Below are 7624 nucleotides of genomic sequence, written 5' to 3' on the forward strand. Positions count from 1 at the left end.
CAAATGATATAAAATGCCATATATGAGGATTATGAAATTTTTTTTTACAATAAATCTGCCATACCATAAATCAAGATTCTTACTAGTATGTCAGGTTATTCTATAAATGAAAAGATTTTGATATAGGTAATTATTGCTCTAACAACAATTTTATAATTAATGTCAAATTATAAGAACTTAGATTCAAAATTTGCTTTAAGTATTGTTGGATTTTTCCCCCACTTTAAAAGTTATATTCTGTTTCATACTTAATATGGGTCATCGACTAGTATATAAAATGTGTTTCCGCCTAGGGATATATAGAATAGCTACAGCTTCTAAGACTTGTGCTACTTCAGTAACCACTAACCACAGGTGGATATTTATATTTCAATTAATTTAAAAACTCAGTCCCTAGTTCCTCACATTCAAGTGCTTATTTTGCACATATGGTTATTGTATTGGACAGGACAAATATAGAACATTTCCATGTGGCTGATAGTTCTAACAGACAATGCTGCATAGAGTCCTGCTAGGGATTTCAGAGGTAGGCATTCAGAACTTCAGGAAGTATTAAAATGGCACAATTATTTATCCTGGAAAGAAGAAAGAGGTCTGGCTTCATGATGGTCTTTGAAGGACAGAAAGGCCACAAAGAGAGGCATCCAGCTGTTTTTCATATACTAGGAAGAGAAAGGAAAAACTCATTTAAAATACAGTGGAGGGATTTAGGTTAAACAAAAAAAGTCAGAGTTATAAAAAAATTGAATGACTTATAGAAATATTTTCTTTCATGGCTTTCTCTGAGAAAGCCATGTGCCTAGTGAAATCTGTGAATATTTATCACTGATAATTTAAGCAAATTCTTAGGCATTCTTTCCAAACTCAGAGAGATTGTTATTCAATTAACCAACATTTATTGTGTGGGTACTTCTTTCCTGTTTAGGGGAGATATAACACGATTACATCTGGAAGGCACTATACGAGAGAGATTACATACAGCAGGAACCCTGAACACTATTTACCCAATTCCTCCCCTTACAATATTGCATTCCAGGAATTAGAGAACTAAGGAATGAATGAATGAATAAATGATAAATAAATAAATAAATAAATAAATAAATAAGTTTCAGGTAATAAAAAGAAGTCATGAGAAACATGAAATAGCAAAATATGGAGGAAGTGACTGTGGGTAGTACTGGTACATGAATTTGGGCTCCTCTGAGGAGTTCATATTTGTGCTGAGATTTCCATAGGGAGGAAGAGCCCAACCATAACAAATCTGTATAATCTAGGGGAAAACTGTTCCATGTAGTAAAATGAGGTCGTACCAAACCCTCAAAGTTCACATATTAAGGGGAAAACAAAAACCACTATGTCTAGAGAATGATGAAGAAGGGAAAGAGTGGTTTGAGGTGAGTTGGAGAAATATGCAGGGCCCAGTTCATGTAGGGCCCTCTGGAGTTAAATGCGTTCTGGTTGCAATAGGAAGATGAGTAGGACTTAACAAGATCATCTGGCTCTTCTTTGACAGCTGGGATGTGAGGCCAGGAGGGAAGGGTGGGACAATGAGGGCAGTCAGTGGAAGGTATCAAGTCCAACTTCAGATTTATCAGTAGAGATGTTAATGACTGGTCAGACTTAATGTGTTTGGATGGGTTGGCAGTCAGCTATAAGATAGAAGAGGATTATTCTTAGTGGCTGACATGAGCAAAGGGATAAATGGTGGTGGAACATGGTGAAATAGTCTAGTCTTGGTGGGGGCCAGTTTGGGCAGAGTTCCTATTAAGTCTGTTTCATACTTAATATGGGTCATCGACTAGTATATAAAATGTGTTTCCGCCTAGGGATATATAGAATAGCTACAGCTTCTAAGACTTGTGCTACTTCAGTTAACATGTATAGCGTACATTTGGATATAAGAGTCTGTGAATCAGGGGAATGTCCACTAGAAAAGAATAATAAAGAATTTAGATAATTTATACATGACTCAAACATCTTGATCTAATTGGCATTACTGGAATACTACCATAAGGCAAAATTAAGCTTTCCATGTACATTGAAAGTTTCCCCAAGATCACCCAGCCAGTGTGCTCAGTGGGTGACTTATGAACCAAGAGGTCACCTTTCAATTTCTGGTCAGGGCACATTCCCAGGTTGCAGTCTTGATCCCCAGCAGAGACTGTGCAGGAGGCAGCCATGTTCTCTCTCGCCAATGTTTCTATCTCTCTCTTCCTCCCTCTTTCTCTAAAATTAATTTTAAAAAAATTATAAAAAGAAAGATTCCCAAGGAGAAGTCATCTGTTCAGTCATAAAATAAGTCAAATTCAAAGATTAAAATCATATAAATTCTGATCTAAAAATAGCATAAAATTAAACTAGAACTCAATAATCAAATGTGCAAATATTTGGAAATTAAGTAATACACTTGTAAGTAAACCATGGATATTTTAAAAATAACAAAAAGCCCTGCTCTGGTGGCTCAGTTGGTTGGAGCGTCATCCCATTTCCCTTAAGGTCACAGGTTCGATTCCTAGTCAGTCAGGGCATATATTCAGGTTTCGGGATGCATTCAGGAGGCAACAGATAGATGTGTCTCTCTGATATATATGTTTCTTTCTCCCCCCATCTCCTTCTCTTTCTCTAAAATAAATAAAAGCATATCTTTGGGTGAGGATTAAAGAATGTTTTAAAAATCACCAAAAGTAGAAAAATATTTTCATTGTATAATAACTAAACACATTAACGTTTAGTGAATACAGCTAAAGAATTTCTTAGGATTCTGTACTTTTAAATGTCTCTATTGAACAAGCATCTTCTTTAGCCATTTGGTAGGAAACCAGATACCAATCACACACAGACACACACACACACACACACACACACACACACACAAACCAGAAAAGCACACAAGGACCTTGTGATTTCACTTATATGTGGAATCTAAGGAGCAAAATAAACTAACAAACAAAATAGAAATAGACTCATAAATACAGAGAACAGATTGATAGCTGTCAGAGGAGAGAAGGGTTGGAGTACTGGGTAAAAAAGGTGAGGGTATTAAGCAAAAAAACAACAACAAAAAAACTCATAGAGACAACAGTATGGTGATTACTAGAGGGAAATGGTAATGGGGAGAAGGAGAAGAAGGTAACGAGAAGATAAATAGTGATGGAAGGAGACTTGACTTGGGGTAGTGAACACACAATACAATGTATAGATGATGTATTTTAGAATTGTATATATTAAATCTATATAATTTTATTAGATAACTAGAGTCCTGGGGCATAAAATTTGTGTTCTGTGCGGGGGGGGGGGTCCCTCAGCCCAGCCTGCACCCTCTCCAATCTGGGACCCCTCGGGGAATGTCTTAGGCCCAATTGGGGGACCAGGCCTAAGCCGGCAGTCGGACATCCTCCTCACAATCCGGGACCACTCACCTGCCTGCCTGCCTGATTGCCCCTAACCATTTCCCTGCAGGCCCGGTCTCCCCCAACTGCCCTCCCTTGTCAGCCATCTTGTGACCACATGGGGGAGGCCATCTTGTGCGAGGGTGTGACAGTCAATTTGCATATTATCTCTATTATATAGGATGTCACCCCAATAAATTCAATAAAAATAAGAAATAAATTAATAAAATTAAAAAAAACATATGTCCACAAAAAGTTTTATTAGATAATATTATTTGTAACTTTATTAATAAGAGCCAAACATTGGAAACAATCCAAATCTCTAACAATAGGAAAATATATATACAAAGTACATTAAAGTCAAAATATGGGATGCTTCACAACATGAAAGGAATACAGTATTGATACACACAATAGAGTAGATAAATTTCAACCTCTTTTGTCTGATAAAAAGAAATACTAGACACAAATGAATATATACTGCATGAGTCCCGTTACATCAGCAGTTCTCAACGTGTGGGTCCCAACCCCTTTGGCGGTCGAACGACCCTTTTACAGGGGTCACCTAAGACCATCCTGCATATCAGATATTTACATTACGATTCATAACAGTAGCAACATTACAGTTATGAAGTAGCAATGAAAATAATTTTATGGTTGGGTCACAACATGAGGAACTGTATTTAAAGGGCCAGAAGGTTGAGAACCACTGTTTTACATGAAGTTGGATAAAGGGTACTACTAATGTAGTATAATAATAACAGAAATGATGCTTATGGAGTTTTGAGATTGACTGAAAGGGCACACAATTATGAGTTTTTGTTGGTGACTGAGGCTAATATGACTGTGAGAAAATGGTAAGATTCATTGTAAAAATCTTGTTACTTGGCATTTATATTCTGTCCTGTGATGCAGAGGCTGACACCTGAGCAAGCCTTAGTTATTAACGACTTTGGTGAGCTGATCCTGAAATTTAAAGCACTGATTTTACAATGGTGATGGACCAACCTTGGCAGCCAGGAGGAAGTTTAGACAGAAGAGTTTGATGCTAGATATCTTGGGAAAGAATGGATGAATCTTAACTTTTCATTTCTTATTCACATGGAAAATGCATTTATCTACTAAGCATTTGGTGTTACATAAGGCAATCTCATTTTTTCACTTTTCTAAAAAGATTCATTGATAACTTTGAACCCATTTTCATTTGTAAACTACTGTTGTAAGTCTTCTGTATGTATAAATTAATCACCTGAACCATACAAAATGAGTTGACTATAAATTTAAACAAATGTGGGCTAGATTCAAATGATGACTCAATCAACGATATTCTTCTGAAAGTTTATTATAAAACCGAATAACATTTTTGTTGTTGTTGTTGTTAATCCTCACCTGAGGATATTCTTTCCATTTATTTTTTTTAGAGAGAGTGGAAGAGAGGGGGGGAGAGAAACATCTATGTGAGAGAGACACGTCTATTGGTTGACTCCCACACATGCCCCCAACCAGGGCTGGGGGATACAACCAAGGTATGTGCCCTTCAGTCCGCAGGCCAGCGCTCTAACCACTGAGCAAACCTATCAGGGCTGCATAACTTTTCTTAATAATTATGTAGTATTTTTATTGCAGTTGCACATAAATATTGCATTAATCCCTTAATTATTTTTCACAAATATCTTTAGAAAGTATTTGATTCATTCATTATTTATTCATCCCACCATCTTGTGAATATTATGTGCCAGGTACTGTGCTAAGTGCTAATGTAATTGTAGTTTTATTACACAATGAAAGCTATATTAGAAAACAATTCAAAATAGTAAAAATTCAAATCAATGTAATATATTACTGTGTAGCTATAAAATAGGGAATGGTTTCTGGGCTACTCATACTCGGTTTATTTCATCTTCAGAGCTTCCTGTTAATCCTTATTAGAAATAGTCCAGAAATTATTTCCAAGTGAATCAAGAAACTGGAGCTTTATACTGTAGTGGACAGGACACATTGTCTCAAGGAATATTGGAATCATATGTTGAAGAATAATTTAATTTCTGTATTTTGTAGGGAGGGTGGGGAATGAGACTCATTATAAGCAGCTCATTATATGTGCTAATATATACTTGTCCTAGACAATTTAACATTATTATGTAATAAAATCATCACAACAATTCCAGATTTCGTATTCCTGTTTTCACCGTTAACTGAGATTCAGACATTTTGAGGGTTGCCCAATTTCAACTAGCTACTGCAAATCCTAGTTTATCTCTTGGACTTTTCATTTGTGCACATTTAGAATCATTCTGAAGACATGTTAGAATGTTTCAAACAAAAATGATCACAGCACTTTAGTGTGTATTTTACTTTAAAGATTGTAAAATGTTTTTTTATTTATTATCTCATATCCTTAAAATGATTCTTGTTCTTTGTATCACATTGATAAAGGTGTTTTGGAAAGAATGATGCACTGGAAGAATCTTTCTGATGTCTCCTCAACAGGGTTAGATTAATGTGATTAGGTTTACTTGAGAGGCAGAAAATAAACCAGGATTTTATAGCTTAGTCAAGGAAACACACCCCAAAATATTTGAGTTATATATCCTGAACACCTAGTTGTTTTCTAGAGCTAAACACAATGAGAGATAACTCAAGTAGTTTTCCAGGCACATCATCATTTCACTCCTACTTCTACCTCAGTTAATTACAGTATTGATGGGGAAATCTGGCTGTTCTAAAGAAGCAGACATATGTGTTAAAAATCAAGAATATTACAGTGAATAGTGACCTGATTTCTAACATGTGGATTAAATCATCATAGAGGTAAAATATTGAATTTCAAGTATACTACCTTTCTACAACATTAACGTTGAAAACAAAACATTTTTATTCTGAAATATTAAACTCTCCATGGAAGTTGATAACATAATAGAAAGCCCTATATACTCTTCACCTATCTTTCCTCAATAATGACATTTTACAGGACTATGATACAATGCTCAAAATCAGGATATTTGTACAATACTACTAACTAAACTATGGCCTATACTCATATTTCACCGGTTTAATTTTTATTTATATTAATTTATATTTCTAGTCATTTATTTATTCATGATGCTTTCTTAGAAGTTTTATGCTTCTGCAGATGTTTTAAGAGAGGTCAATCTTTATATTTACATTCAGAGATTTGGAGTGAAACAGAAGACATCCTTTTGGGAGTAAGAGAAAATTATATGAAATGTCCTAAGGGGGAAAAAGATATCTTGTCTTTCCTTTTGTAAACATAGCTAATACAGAAATGTTCTTTTGTAGTCTGGCTCACCCTATTAAAAATAATAGGAAAAAATAAAATCTACATTGAATATAATATAGTTTAAAAAAACAATGAAATATATTACACATAAAATACATACCTATATTATAATGTAAAAAATCATTAATAACCAAGCAAGAATTTTTTGGAAATTGAAATACCTAAAAGCTGCTGATAAAGGCACAACTCAAGTCAGGCAATGAGGCCAGGTTATTTATTTTAGGAGAACTTCAGGACAGACATTTGGGAAGGCCAGGTTTTCTTGGCAGTTCTTTGGTTGGAATACTTGGGTCAGAGGACACTTAATTGGTGCCAGGAGATTGTGCTATTGCAATTTAAATGTTCAGAATTAACTGTAAAACCACCTTTAGATCATGTTTGTTTTCAAAACTCCCTTTCCTGTATTTTGAACTTTTATTTTATTTTTGATCATTATTCTTTTACTAGAGGCCCGGTGCACAAAAATTTGTGCACTCAGGGGAGAGAGGGGGTCCCTCAGCCCATCCGTGCCCTCTCTCAGTCAGGGACCCCTCAGGAGATAATGACCTGCTGGCTTAGGCCTGCTCCCGGGTGGCAGAGGGCAGGCCCAATCCCTAGGTGCAGCCCCTGGTCGGGCTCAGAGCAGGGCCGATTGGGGAGTTGGGGCGCTACCCCCTGTCATGCACAGAGCAGGGCGGATCGGGAGGTTGCGATGCCACCCTCAGTCACGCTCAGGGTAGGGCCGATTGGGGGGTCGGGGCACCGCCCCCGTCACACTCAGGGCAGGGTCGATAGGGAAGTTGCGGCACCATCCCCTGTCACGCACAGAGCAGGGCCAATCAGGGGGTTGGGGCGCTGCCCCCTGTCACACACAGAGCAGGGCCCATCAGGGGGGTTGGGGCTCCGTACTCTGTCACACAAGGGCAGGGCCGATGGGGAGGTTATGGCTCTACCC

General features: G+C 36.9%; 1 long non-coding RNA gene across 1 annotated transcript in view; it reads right to left on the reverse strand.

Moving 5' to 3' along the window:
• Positions 1-144: 144 nt before the first annotated feature.
• Positions 145-7624, reverse strand: part of LOC102262104 — a 65203-nt gene continuing 57723 nt past the window's right edge. The window contains exon 3 of the long non-coding RNA XR_314084.2: positions 145-662. This is a non-coding gene — a long non-coding RNA (uncharacterized LOC102262104). The remainder of the gene's footprint in view (positions 663-7624) is intronic.

This window comes from Myotis brandtii, unplaced genomic scaffold (assembly GCF_000412655.1).
Source record: "Myotis brandtii unplaced genomic scaffold, ASM41265v1 scaffold449, whole genome shotgun sequence".
Lineage (NCBI taxonomy): Eukaryota > Metazoa > Chordata > Mammalia > Chiroptera > Vespertilionidae > Myotis > Myotis brandtii.